The sequence below is a fragment of the Eptesicus fuscus genome, chromosome 13 (assembly GCF_027574615.1).
Source record: "Eptesicus fuscus isolate TK198812 chromosome 13, DD_ASM_mEF_20220401, whole genome shotgun sequence".
NCBI classification, from domain to species: Eukaryota; Metazoa; Chordata; class Mammalia; order Chiroptera; family Vespertilionidae; genus Eptesicus; species Eptesicus fuscus.
Window position 1 is genome coordinate 7120549 of NC_072485.1, and position 12939 is coordinate 7133487.

At 44.8% G+C, this 12939-nt stretch overlaps 1 long non-coding RNA gene across 1 annotated transcript; it reads left to right on the forward strand.

The window, feature by feature from the left end:
• Window positions 1-282: 282 nt before the first annotated feature.
• On the forward strand, window positions 283-11925 carry LOC114234619 (uncharacterized). Its single transcript, XR_003620826.2, has 4 exons — window positions 283-408; window positions 8259-8785; window positions 11391-11514; window positions 11632-11925. It is a non-coding gene; the product is annotated as an uncharacterized LOC114234619 (long non-coding RNA).
• Window positions 11926-12939: the final 1014 nt, after the last annotated feature.

The following is a 12939-nucleotide window of genomic DNA, read 5'->3' on the forward strand; positions in this document are numbered from 1 at the left end:
GCACTAAGCATTTACTGACTGTCCGGTGTATGCCATACCCTATACAAGGTGATTGGTAGATACCATTTTGTGTGAGCCTCAGAACAACCCTGCAAGGCACCCACCATTTTCTCTACTGTACAGAGGAGGTAACTGAAATCAGAAAGGGTAGTGACTCAAGAAAGGATGCACAGCTAGTGAGCTCGAGGGCCAGAGCTTGCATCCCACTGTGACTTCGAAGCCTTTTGCAGATTCTTTGGACAGCTGTGGCTTGTTTGACAGACAGCAGGGCTCCACAAACACTTGTGGGCTTAGCTAATTGGGGGAGGAAGAGCAGCACCTGGGGGCTGGGACGCAGCCTCGTCACTGCCCATTTGCTCTCAGAGGACAGGCTGGCGGAGAGAAGGAGCTAAGAGGTGGAACAGCCAGGTGAGAAGGTGACTTTGAGGGGCAGACATGAACACATGCTGCCTGCCTGGGCCTGCCCTGGGAACCAGGCAATGCGGGGGCAGAGGAACTGTGCTTTCCTCAAGAGTGAGATGCATTTGTGTGTGTGTGTGTATGTGTGTGTGCTAGGGCAGTGGTCAGCAAACTCATTAGTCAACAGAGCCAAACATCAACAGTACAACGATTGAAATTTCTTTTGAGAGCCAAATTTTTTAAACTTAAACTTTTTCTAACGCCACTTCTTCAAAATAGACTTGCCCAGGCCGTGGTATTTTGTGGAAGAGCCACACTCAAGGGGCCAAAGAGCCACATGTGACTCGCGAGCCTCAGTTTGCCGACCTCGGACCTAGAGTAACAATACCTCAACCAGGAAATTAGCATGGAGACAATGCTATTGTCTAATGTGTAGGCTTAATTAGTTGCCTTTGATTGTCCTGCCTGCTTAGGCTCTTGTCTTCTGGAACAACTCAGTTTTAACTGGCCCATCATGACCTTTCCGCTTTTTTTTTTTTTTTCTCAATTTTTTTTATTAAGGTATTATATGTGTACATATCTTACCATTGCCACCCCCCACCCCACTCCCATATATGCCCTCACCCCCCAGAGTTTTGCATCCTGTTGGTTATGCTTATATGCATGCATACAAGTCCTTTGATTGATCTCTTATCTCCCCCACCTCTCCCTAACTTTCCCCCTGTAATTTGACAATCTGTTTGATGCTTTACTGTCTCTGTATCTATCTTTTTGTTCAAGTTTATAATGTTCTTTATTACCCATAAATGAGTGAGATCATGTGGTATTTTTCTTTCATTGACTGGCTTATTTCACTTAACATAATGTTCTCCAATTCCATCCAGGTTGCTGCAAATGCTGAGAATTCCTTCTTTTTTATGGCAGCATAGTATTCCATTGTGTAGATGTACCACAGTTTTCTGATCCAGTCATCTGCTGACGGGCACCTAGGCTGTTTCCAAATCTTAGCTATGGTGAATTGTGCTGCTATGAACATAGGGGTGCATATATCCTTTCTGATTGGTGTTTCTAGTTTCTTCGGATATATTCCCAGGAGTGGGATTACTGGGTCAAATGGGAGTTCCATTTTCAGTTTTTTGAGGAAACTCCATACTGTTCTCCACAGTGGCTGCACCAGTCTGCATTCCCACCAGCAGTGCACGAGGGTTCCTTTTTCTCCGCATCCTCGCCAACACTTGTCGTTTGTTGATTTGTTGATGATAGCCATTCTGACAGGTGTGAGATGGTACCGCATTGTTGTTTTGATTTGCATCTCTCGGATAATTAGTGACATTGAGCATGTTTTCATGTGTCTCTTGGCCTTCCTTCTGTCTTCTTTTGAAAAGCTTCTATTTAGGTCTGTTGCCCATTTTTTTATTGGATCATTTATCTTCCTTTTATTAAGTTGTATAAGCTGCCTGTAGATGTTGGAGATCAAACCTTTATCAGTGATGCCATTTGCAAATATGTTCTCCCATGCAGTAGGCCTTCTTGTTGTTTTGTTGATGGTTTCTTTTGCTGTGAAAAAGCTTTTTATTTTGATGTAGTCCCATTTGTTAATTTTCTCTTTAGCTTCCATTGCCCTAGGGGCAGTGTCAGTGAAGAATTTCTTTTGGCATATGTCTGAGATTTTGCTGCCTGTGGATTGCTCTAGTATTTTTATGGTTTCCCGTCTTATGTTTAAGTCCTGTATCCATTTTGAGTTTATTTTTGTGTATGGCGTAAGTTGGTGATCAAGCTTCATTTTTTTGCATGTATCTGTCCAATTTTCCCAACACCATTTATTGAAGAGACTGTCTTGACTCCATTGTATGTTCATGCCTCCTTTGTCAAATATTAATTGAGCATAGTGGTTTGGGTCAATATCTGGATTCTCTATTCTGTTCCACTGATTTATATGTCTGTTCTTGTGCCAGTACCAGGCTGTTTTGAGAACAGTGGCTTTGTAATACAGCTTGAAATCAGGTATTGAGATCCCTCCTACTTTATTCTTCTTTCTCAGGATTGCTGTGGCTATTCGGGGTCTTTTTTTATTCCAGATGAATTTTTGGAGAGTTCTTTCAAGGTCTGTGAAATATGCCATTGGTATTTTAATGGGGAGTGCATTGAATCTATAGATTGCTTTGGGTAGTATGGACATTTTAATGATGTTGATTCTACCAATCCATGAACATGGTATGTTCTTCCATCTGTTTACGTCTTCCTCTATCTCTTTTTTCAGTGTCCTGTAGTTTTCCGTGTATAGGTCTTTTACCTCCTTAGTTAAGTTTATTCCTAGGTATCTTAATTTTTTTGGTGCGATGGTAAATGGAATTGCCTTTTTAGTCTCTCTGTCTGTAAGTTCACTATTGGTGTATAGAAAGGCCATAGATTTCTTGGCGTTAATTTTGTATCCTGCTACATTGCCAAATTCATTTATTAAGTCTATTAGTCTTTTGACGGAGTCTTTTGGATTTTTTATGTACAATATCATGTCGTCTGCAAATAAAGACAGCTTTACTTGTTCTTTTCCAATTTGGATGCCTTTTATTTCTTCTTCTTGTCTAATTGCAATGGCTAATACTTCCAGTACTATGTCAAACAGGAGTGGTGAGAGTGGGCATCCCTGTCTTGTTCCTGTTCTTAGGGGAAATGTTTTTAGTTTTTGTCCATTGAGTATGATGTTTGCTGTGGGTTTATCATATATAGCTTTTATTATGTTGAGGTATGAGCCTTCTATTCCCACCTTGTTGAGAGTTTTTATCAAGAAAGGGTGTTGGATTTTGTCAAATGCTTTTTCTGCATCAATTGATATGACTATGTGATTTTTATCTCTCAATTTGTTTATGTGATGTATCACGTTTATTGATTTGCGGATATTGTACCATCCTTGCATTCCTGGGATAAATCCTACTTGGTCATGGTGTATGATCTTTCTGATGTACTGCTGGAGCCGATTTGCTAGAATTTTGTTGAGGATTTTGGCATCTATGTTCATGGGGGATATTGGTCTGTAATTCTCTTTCATTGTGTTGTCTTTATCTGGTTTTGGTATTAGGGTGATGCTGGCTTCATAGAAGGAGCTTGGAAGTGTTCCTTCCTCTTGAATTTTTTGGAATAGTCTGAGGAGGATAGGTTTTAGTTCTTCCTTGAATGTTTGGTAAAACTCTCCTGTGAAGCCATCAGGCCCCGGGCTTTTGTTTGCCGGAAGCTTTTTGATGACTGCTTCAATTTCATCCATAGTTATTGGCCTATTGAGCTCTTTAGATTCTTCTTGATTGATTTTTGGAAGGTTATATTTTTCTAGGAATATGTCCATTTCCTCCAGGTTGTCCAGTTTGTTGGAATAGAGTTGTTCGTAGTATTTTGTAACAATCCTTTGTATCTCAGCGGGGTCTGTTGTTATTTCACCTCTTTCATTTCTGATTTTGTTTATTTGGGTCCTTTCTCTTTGCTTCTTGGTGAGCCTGGCTAGAGGTCCATCAATCTTGTTTATCCTTTCAAAGAACCAGCTCTTGGTTTTGTTGATCTTTTGTATTGTTTCTTTGGTCTCTATGTCATTTATCTCCGCTCTGATCTTTATTTCCTTCCTTCTGGTTACACTGGGCTTTTCTTGCTGCTCTTTTTCTAGCTCTTTGAGTTGTAGGGTTAAGTAATTTATTACCATTGTTTCTTGTTTTTTGCAATAGGCTTGTAGAGCTATGAACTTCCCTCTCAAGACTGCTTTCGCTGTGTCCCATAGATTTTGGATTGTTGTGTTTTCATTGTCATTTGTTGCCATGATGTGTTTTATTTCTTCCTTGATCTCTCTGGTGACCCAGTCATGGTTTAATAGCATGCTGTTTAGCCTCCATGTGTTTGATTTCTTTGGATTGTATTTATTGTAGTTGATTTCCAGTTTTATGCCACTGTGATCTGAGAAGACGCTTGATATAATTTCTATCTTCTTGAATTTGAAGAGATTTTGCCTGTGACCCAGCATATGGTCTATCTTTGAAAATGACCCATGTGCACTTGAGAAGAATGTATATTCTGTGGCTTTGGGGTGAAATGTTCTAAAGATGTCAATTAATTCCATCTGGTCTAGTGATTCATTTAGGATTGCTGTTTCTTTGCTGATTTTTTGTTTGGAGGATTTGTCCAGTGGTGATAGTGGGGTATTAAAGTCTCCTACTATGATTGTATTGCTATTAATCTCTCCCTTGAAATCTTCCAGGAGTTTTTTTATGTATTTGGGTGCTCCTATATTGGGAGAGTATATGTTTACCAGAATTATTTCTTCTTGTTGGATTTCTCCCTTTAGTATTATGAAGTGGCCTTCTTTATCTCTTGTTATGGCATTTACTTTGAGGTCTATTTTGTCAGATATAAGTATTGCTACCCCAGCTTTTTTTTCATTTCCATTTGCCTGAAAGATATTTTTCCATCCCTTCACTTTCAATCTGTGTGAGTCTCTTGTTCTGAGGTGGGTCTCTTGTAGACAGCATATATATGGGTCGTGTTTTTTTATCCATTCAGCTACTTGATATCTTTTGATTGGAGCATTTAGTCCATTTACATTTAAAGATATTACTGAAAGGTATTTGTTTGTGGTCATATCTATTTTTGTGTCTATATTCCTTCTTACCTGTTTATTTCTTCTTTTTACAGTATTCCCTTTAGCAATTCTTGCATTGCTGGTTTGGTGGTGATAAACTCCTTAAGCCCTTTTTTTATCTGCAAAGCTCCTGATTTCCCCTTCAATTTTGATTGATAGTCTTGCTGGATATAGTATTCTTGGATTCATTCCTTTGCTTTGCAACACTTTGTATACCTCCGTCCATTCACTTCTAGCTTGTTGTGTTTCTGTTGAGTAATCATTTGACAATCTGATGGGTGTTCCTTTGTAGGTAACTCTTTGTCTCTCTCTTGCCGCCTTTAAGATTCTCTCTTTATTATTTATATTTGCCATTGAAATTATGACATGTCTTGGTGTGGGTCTTTTGGGGTTGATCCTGCTTGGGACTCTCTGTACTTGCATAACTTTTATCTTTCCCATATCCGGGAAGTTTTCTGTCATTATTTCTTCAAATAAATTTTCTAATCCCTGCTGCTCTTCTTGTCCTTCTGGCAGCCCTATTATACGCATGTTACTTCGTTTCATGTTGTCCCGAAGCTCCCTTAGGCTTTCCTCCTGCTTTTTAATTTTTTTTCTCCAATTGCTGTTCAGATTGAGCTTGTTTCTGTACCTGATCTTCTAACTCACTAATTCGGTCCTCTGCTTCTTGTAGTCTACTGTTGAAACTTTCCATGGTGTTTTTGATTGTAGCTATATCACTTTTCATTTCTTCCTGATTCTTGCATAAGTTGTTTATTTTCTCATCCATCCGATGTATAAATACCACGACCATTACTCTGAACTCTTTTTTGGTCATGTTGCAAGCTTCAGTTTCACTAATTTCCTTTCTTGGCGACTCCACATTTTCTTTCCTCTGTGAGTTATTTCGTTTCCCCATTCTGACTATCACCAGAAAGCTAAAGCTTCTGTTTGCGTGGACCTGGGCCGTGTGCTGTGGGGACTTCGCTCCACCCGAGTTTCACTGAAGTACTCTGACACTAGGACGTGTGGCTGCCTTTGGTTGGTGGGAACCAGACTTGCCCAGGGTCAGTGTCCCCAGTGTTCCGTGTGGTCTCGTGTGCACACTTAGAATCAGGGGCCCTGTCTGCACCACACTGTTGGTATGTGCCGAAAATGAGATCCTTAGCATGTGCCAGGAGTCAGAGTTTCCCTGTGTCTGCACCAAGACTAGAGTGTCAGAGTCTCTGTTGCCTTGTGCGGTTTCTCGTTGAGACTCAGGGTCCCTGTGTGTGCATGCACCAACAATTGGGGTCACTGGCTCTTAGTGTGAATGCGCTGTGAGTCAGGGATCCCAGGCAGCTGTGTCCGGCGTGCCAAATTCCCTGAAGTGGAGCTGCGTCCTGTGTGTGCTCTCTCTACTGAGCCAAACCGGCTAGGGTGCACACTCTTAATTTCCTGAAGGTGAGCTGGCTCCGGGCACTCTACCGGAGTCCCGGAAGGGGGGCGGAGTCTGTCCTGCACGCCAAATTCCCCAAAGGGAAAGCCCCTCTGTGCAAGCACTAAGATTCCCCGAAGGGAGAGCTGTGACCCTCAAGCCAAATTCCCCCAAATTCTCCGAAGGGGAGCCCTCTGTGCGCACTGACAGATTTCCCCAACAGGGAGCTGATTCTCTCCTGTGCGCGAGCGCGCCAAATTCCCTGAGGGGGAGCGAGTCCCTGCGCAAAGCTCTGCTGCTTGGGCGAGAGGCGGATCTATCCATTACAATGGCGCTGTCTGCGCGCCTGCGGGGAGGGGGATAGGCTCTTTGACTCACGGAATTCTGCCGGGAAGTCTGGATTCTTGTTGTTTGTTGGTCTGAAGCTGTGATAGCAGTTCTCTGTCCCCAGTGGCTGCAGGGTCCTGGTTTGTGTCAGAAGCCAGGATCCGAGTCTCAGGCAGCTCTGTTTCTCAAGATGGCGTGGTCTCCGTGTCCGCAACAGCCGCGGAGATGTGTCCGCTTTGTGCGCGGGGCTCCGCCGTCTAGGACTGCCCGGTTAGGCAGCCCCTTGGAAGACGTGCAGAATCTAACTGACCCTAGCTCATACACACACACACCACACACGTCTACACTCTTCTCTATGGGTTCCTCACTCACACTCTCTCTCTCCCTACCTTCCTGCCGGTCGCCATCTTTAATCCTCCGACCTTTCCGCTTTTGGAGAGTACTGGCTAGTTATCTTCTAGATGTGCTGTTTCCTTCTGATTTAAAGACAGGCTGTGCATTTTTTTTTTCCTCACTGGAGGATATTTTTCTCCCACTGATTTTTAGAGAGAGTAGAAGGAGGGGGAGAGACAGAGAAAGAGAAACATTGATGTAAGAAAGACACATAGATTAGTTGCCTTCCAGACACGCCCTGACAGGGGCCAGGGATTGAGCCTGCAACCAAGGTACATCCCCTTGACTGGAATCAAACCTGAGACCCTCCAGTCTGCAGGCTGATGCTCTAACCACTGAACAAACCAGCTAGGGCCAGGTTGCACATTTTTTGGCAAGACTACAGCAGAAGTGTTACCGTGGCCTTATGAGAGCCTCATGCCAGGTGCACGCAATCTGTATCTGTCTTAACAGTGACGTTAACCGTGATCCCTTGTTTAAGGGGTGGGACTGCCAGGCTTCTCCCCCATAAAGTTACTACTTTCACGTTTGCAATAAATATTTTGTAAGAAGATACTTTATAAATATGCTGTTTTCCCACTGATTTAAGGATTCATCAATGATTGTGCCTGAAATAATTATTACTGGGGAGTTTAATTCATGTATAAATATAAAGATAATACAATTATAAAGCAAAAATGAAAGGGCCTTGTAGGCACCTGGGCAGGACTGGATCACTTCTTTTTTTAAAAAAATATGATTTTATTTATTTCAAAGAGAGGAAGGGGGAGGGATAGAGAGTTAGAAACATCAGTGAGAGCGAAACATCATTGATCGACTGCCTCCTGCATGCCCCCTATTGGGGATCGAGCCCGCAACCGGGCACGTGCCCTGAATGGGAATTGAACCATGACCTCTTGGTTCATGGGACAACGCTCAACCACTGAGCCACACCGGCCGGGCTCACTTCTTACGCCTTGAGCTCTGTTGGCTCGGTTTTCTTCATAGTTTTGTCTCATTTGGTGTAGCTTAGCCAGTTACGTGCATGAAATGTTGAAGGTCACATCTGCACCGCTATGCTTACCACCAGGAGCAGTAATATTTCAACTGGTGCTTCATCCTTTCATCTGATTCATTTCTGTCTTTCAGAGCAAACAGTCCCTGTGGAGCTCAGAACTGCCCTCTAAATTGGATCTGAACTTCAGCTCCGTCTCCCTCTATTTGGACTGAAGATATGTGGCACGTCTCGTGTGCCCCAGTGATTCTAATTTCTACTCAGGATCAGCCTTTCCTTGGTGAATGATTCAGCATTTTACCATCTGACATTTTAAGAGAACCACTTTGCTATTAAACTGAAGCCGTATATTAAAGTTAAACCCCGAAGCAAGCACGGGTTCAACAGAGGTTAGACAAAGATAAGACCATTTGTCACACCTACCAGCCTGCGAAGTGCACAGCAGAAATGAAATAAGATTCCAGAGCCAGAGCCGGCTGGGCCTGTGCCTACAAATTCTAATGGACAGAAACTGCCCTTGGAGGCGGCTGTGGCTCTGGCTTCCGTGGACCCGCTCTCGCTGTTCATAGACGAGGTGGAGGGACCCGAGGCCTGAGTCAGGACAGCTACTTGAAGGCAGCTTAAAAGTTAAACTTCCAGATTGGGAAGCTGTACATTGGAGGTGAGCTGTTATTGATTTCTGATTTGTACCAAAGGAGAGCTGATGAAGTGGAAGAGAAAGCCTTCCTGTCCAAGTGTCAGCGGGCGCACTGTCCATCAGGCGACTGTGCTGCTCTCATCGTTTATTTCCGTTGGCACAGAGGTGCTGATGCCTCCCCTGCCCACAGGGTGCCTCCCAGGAGGCGTGGCAGATGAAGCAGCCAGGATTTTAGTGTAAACCTTTCTGTCTGTGATTGACCTACACAAAAGGAGTGACCCAGCTGCTTTTCTTGTTAGCCTTGCTGGGGCTTGCTTGTGCTGAGGACTGAGGAGGAAGAGGTACCAGCCCGAGAGGGCGGGGAAGAGAGGGCAGGGGAAGGGAAGGCAGCCCTGTCTGTCTCTATCCCTTTCCAATATCTTACCATCTTAATCCTGAGACTTCCAGGCCTGCAATTCCTCCAGAGAGGCCCAGCACCCCTAGAGATTTGGCCGCACCTCTCTCAAGCCACTGTAAACTTGTTTGCCCCTTACCAAGCAGTCTTAAAGCCAATACCACCCAAAGCCCTTGGGGTCCTCTCTTCCACAGGCTTCCATAGCACTACACTCTGACCTAAAATCTACACCATTCATTCATTCATTCATTCATTTATCAGTCATTTATTCTAAGCCAGGCTAGGGGTTGTGCTAAGTACTGGATATATGAAAATATATAGTGGGGAGATGAGTTTTTGAGTAGATAGTCATAATGCAATAGTAAGATAACATTTACTACATGCCACATAGCCTTCTAAATACTTTACACGCTCCACTCATTTAACCCTCACAACAACTCTACAAAGTAGGTACTGTTGTGTTTAGAGGTGAAACACAGAGAGGTTACATAATTTACCTAAGGTCACACAGCTAATACGTGGCTGAGCTAGGATTTGAATCCAGAGGAGCTGGCTCCAGAGGTAGGGCTGTGACCAGTATTTTTTATAACCTCTCAGTGAATCAAGATGGTAGTGGGCCCCCTAGTGTTATGGGCACACATGGCAGGGCCTGGTGGAGGTGGCAGGGGTGATGGGGTTGGCGAGGGCTTGGCTCAGTGATCTGGACTGTGGTTCCTTCCCTCTCTCCTTATTTTCTGCCTTCAGTATCTATTGGGTGTGTACTGGGTGCTAGGCATGCTGCTGGGCACTGAGGATACAAGGATGGGCTCCGTCGAGCCTGGGAGGTGCTAGCACAGACCTGCTGGCACAGGGCATGGTCAGCACGGACACGAGGCTGCTGTGGGAGCACTGGTGGGAGGCTTCACGTGGGCAAGGAGAGGAAGGGTGTATCTGGTGTGAGCTGCCCTATGACATTTGAGTATAAGTATCTAACAACAAAAATCAACTTTATCTCTAAGTCCTGCTAGCCAAGGTAGACGGGAAGATTAAAAACCAGTCATTATTTGGGACAAGCCTTCTCTCCCTACAGCCTTCCAGGAACTCCAGAACGTATGTGGGTCTTGGTCTGTGGTTTCTGTTCCACAGGGAGCTGGCGCTGCTGTCACAAGCTGGTCTCCACCATCCTTCAGCATTGTGGTGCCTCCGGAACCAGTCTTTCTCAGCTTCTTGTCCAGGCCGGCCTGTCCCCAAAATGATGAGTAGCTTTGCAACCGGCACCACGCCACACCGTAGCTACCAAGGCCAGGGCTTGGTGCTTCATTTTCCCTGGCACCACACTGCCATACGCCTGCAAAAGCAGCCCTCACCAACATTGGCATTTGAGCCAACCTCTGTTTTTCTCCTTCTTTGAGCTGAAATGGAAAACCATGTTGACTGCCCCCTGGTGATAGCAGAGCCTAGAATTTGGGAACAATGGCTTAGCTCTCGCAAAGGAGGGAAATTCTCTCATTTCTTTCCTGTGACTCAGGAGAAGCATGGCTGTTACCGTTTCCAGTAATGGTAACAAGAGCATTCCAGGCAGAGCAGACAGTGTGAGAAAGACACAGTGGGGTCACGGTGTTGGGGTCTGTGGAGAGTCTACACCACAGTGTAGGATGTCAATGGGAGATCAGGCCGGAGAGGGAGGTTGGGCCAGTGGTGAAGGGCCTCGAAGGCCCAGCTAGTAGGACACATCTAAAATCTAGCTGTCACCTGAAGCAGAGTAGTGACATGACCAGATCTGGAGTTTAGAAAGATCAAGGAAACTGTGTGTGTGTGTGTGTGTGTGTGTGTGTGTGTGTGTGTGTGTGCGCGCGCCTGCGGGCCTGCAACAAAAGGCCACTAAAAACAACTTAACCTACTGCACCCTCCTCCCCACCTGGATGGGCCTGGGCCTGGTGCTACCCTGTTTCCTGGCAGGGTGATGTGCCCTGAGGGGTGATAGAGCTCATAGGCACATGGCTAGATGCTTGTCCCGCTTTACCTTGGCTCTTAATCCAAGCAAGGTAAAGGGCAGGGTGAGGAGAGTGTAGCCCATGTCCCATGGGATAGGTGGGTAACAAAAACCAGTCAGAGCAGTGACAAAATTAATTTTGTATCCTTGTCCTTGGGAAATAAAAAAGAACAGGTCTTAGAAGATTATTCTGCCCAGGCTCCTCACCAGAGGTGAGTGGGAGGTTAGACAAAGGCTGTTCATTTCCCCATGTTCCCTGCCAGATCCCGTTCAAGGACCTGGAGCTTCCTCTCTGAGCCAAGAAGACGCCTGACTCCCCCTGGTCCTCCAATGACTCCATCGCCACAGGGACTGCCAGCAACGCTGGCGTCAGAACACCAGAGCCAGGTAATGAGATGAGAGGGAAAGTGCCCAGCCGAGACATTAAGCGGGATTTATTTTCATCCTCTCAGGTTCCCTATTGTACGGCACACTCCTCCGCTCTGCAAATGCTCTGTATTTTAGGCTACAACTCCAGGGCTTTCAGGACCGGCTGAGAAATAATGGCTGTCACTGCATCGACGTGCTCTTTCCAAATGCACAAAACAGGAAGGTGACCTGCCGACTCAGTGGAAGGCAATAAACCACACATTCAATTAGAATGACATACATTTAATCACAGTTGTCTAATGGTATTTGAGATTTCTTATTTAATCAGCAATGAGACGACCTAGCAATTAATGTTGCTGAAATCGTGGCCCTCCTTACCAGTGCCATGTTGATTTTAAACTAATCTTTTTATTTTATATCCTCTTTCTATTTCTGGAGTTAATAAAATGCTCTAATGAGTTGTATTAAAACATCAATTTCTTCTTTTGTTTCACCCGCAAGTTGATCATGGCTTTTAATCAAAATACTGAGTTTGCAGGAGGAGTTTTGGACGTCGGGGTTTGCCTGGATGGAGAAGCCAAGGTGGGAGACAGCTGGCTCGTTTCCCTCCAACTCTCCCAGCAGCGTTGGCTGTCCGGAGAGGTTTGAGGACAGGGACAGCTTCATGGGGGTGTCACCTGTGTGGCTGCACAGGCCCCGTGCTCAGCAGGGCCCTGTGTTTGGTTTAATGCTCTACTCTCACTGTCTGTTTTTTTTTTTCTTTATTTAAAAATATAGAGAAAGAGAGATGAAAAGAGTCAGAGACAGAGACACAAAAACAGAGAAATAACTCCTAGGCTAGTTGGAAATCTAAAGCTGGAGAAGAGGGCATTGAGTGAGCTTCTGTCTCTGAAAGATCAAGCATTGTCTCCATAATCAAGAGTATTTAGTTCGGATACCGGGTAGATAACTGAAAAAGAAATGATGGTATTTTTCTTTTCACATTCTCGTGACTTCCTTTATATGGAGTACCGAGAAAGGCAAATTAGTCAGCGATGCTAGATGTCAAGGTAGCAGTTACCTCAGGGGCGGGGCACTGACTGGAACAGACACAGAGGAACACCATAGTCTGTTTCTTGATTTGTGTGTGGTCACCTGGAGCGAACATCAAGCTTATACCTTAATTATTAAACTAGTAAAAAGTAACCTACAGTCATGTGATTCAGTGAGCTGCTCTGGGTGAGAAGGAATAGAGCTTTTTGATATGAGCAGGTTCGGGGCATTGGGGTCCTGGTAGAGTTCCCCTTAAAAAAAGTCCGGGCCCCTAAGAATACTTTGTGCCCTTAAGTAGGACCCTGGGACTCTTGGGGCTCAGCTGCCTCTCAGGGGATTGGATCCAGAGATCTCCAGGGCCAATTCCCTCCATTATGCCTCCTTTGAGAAGGGGTGGCATTTCCCTTCTGT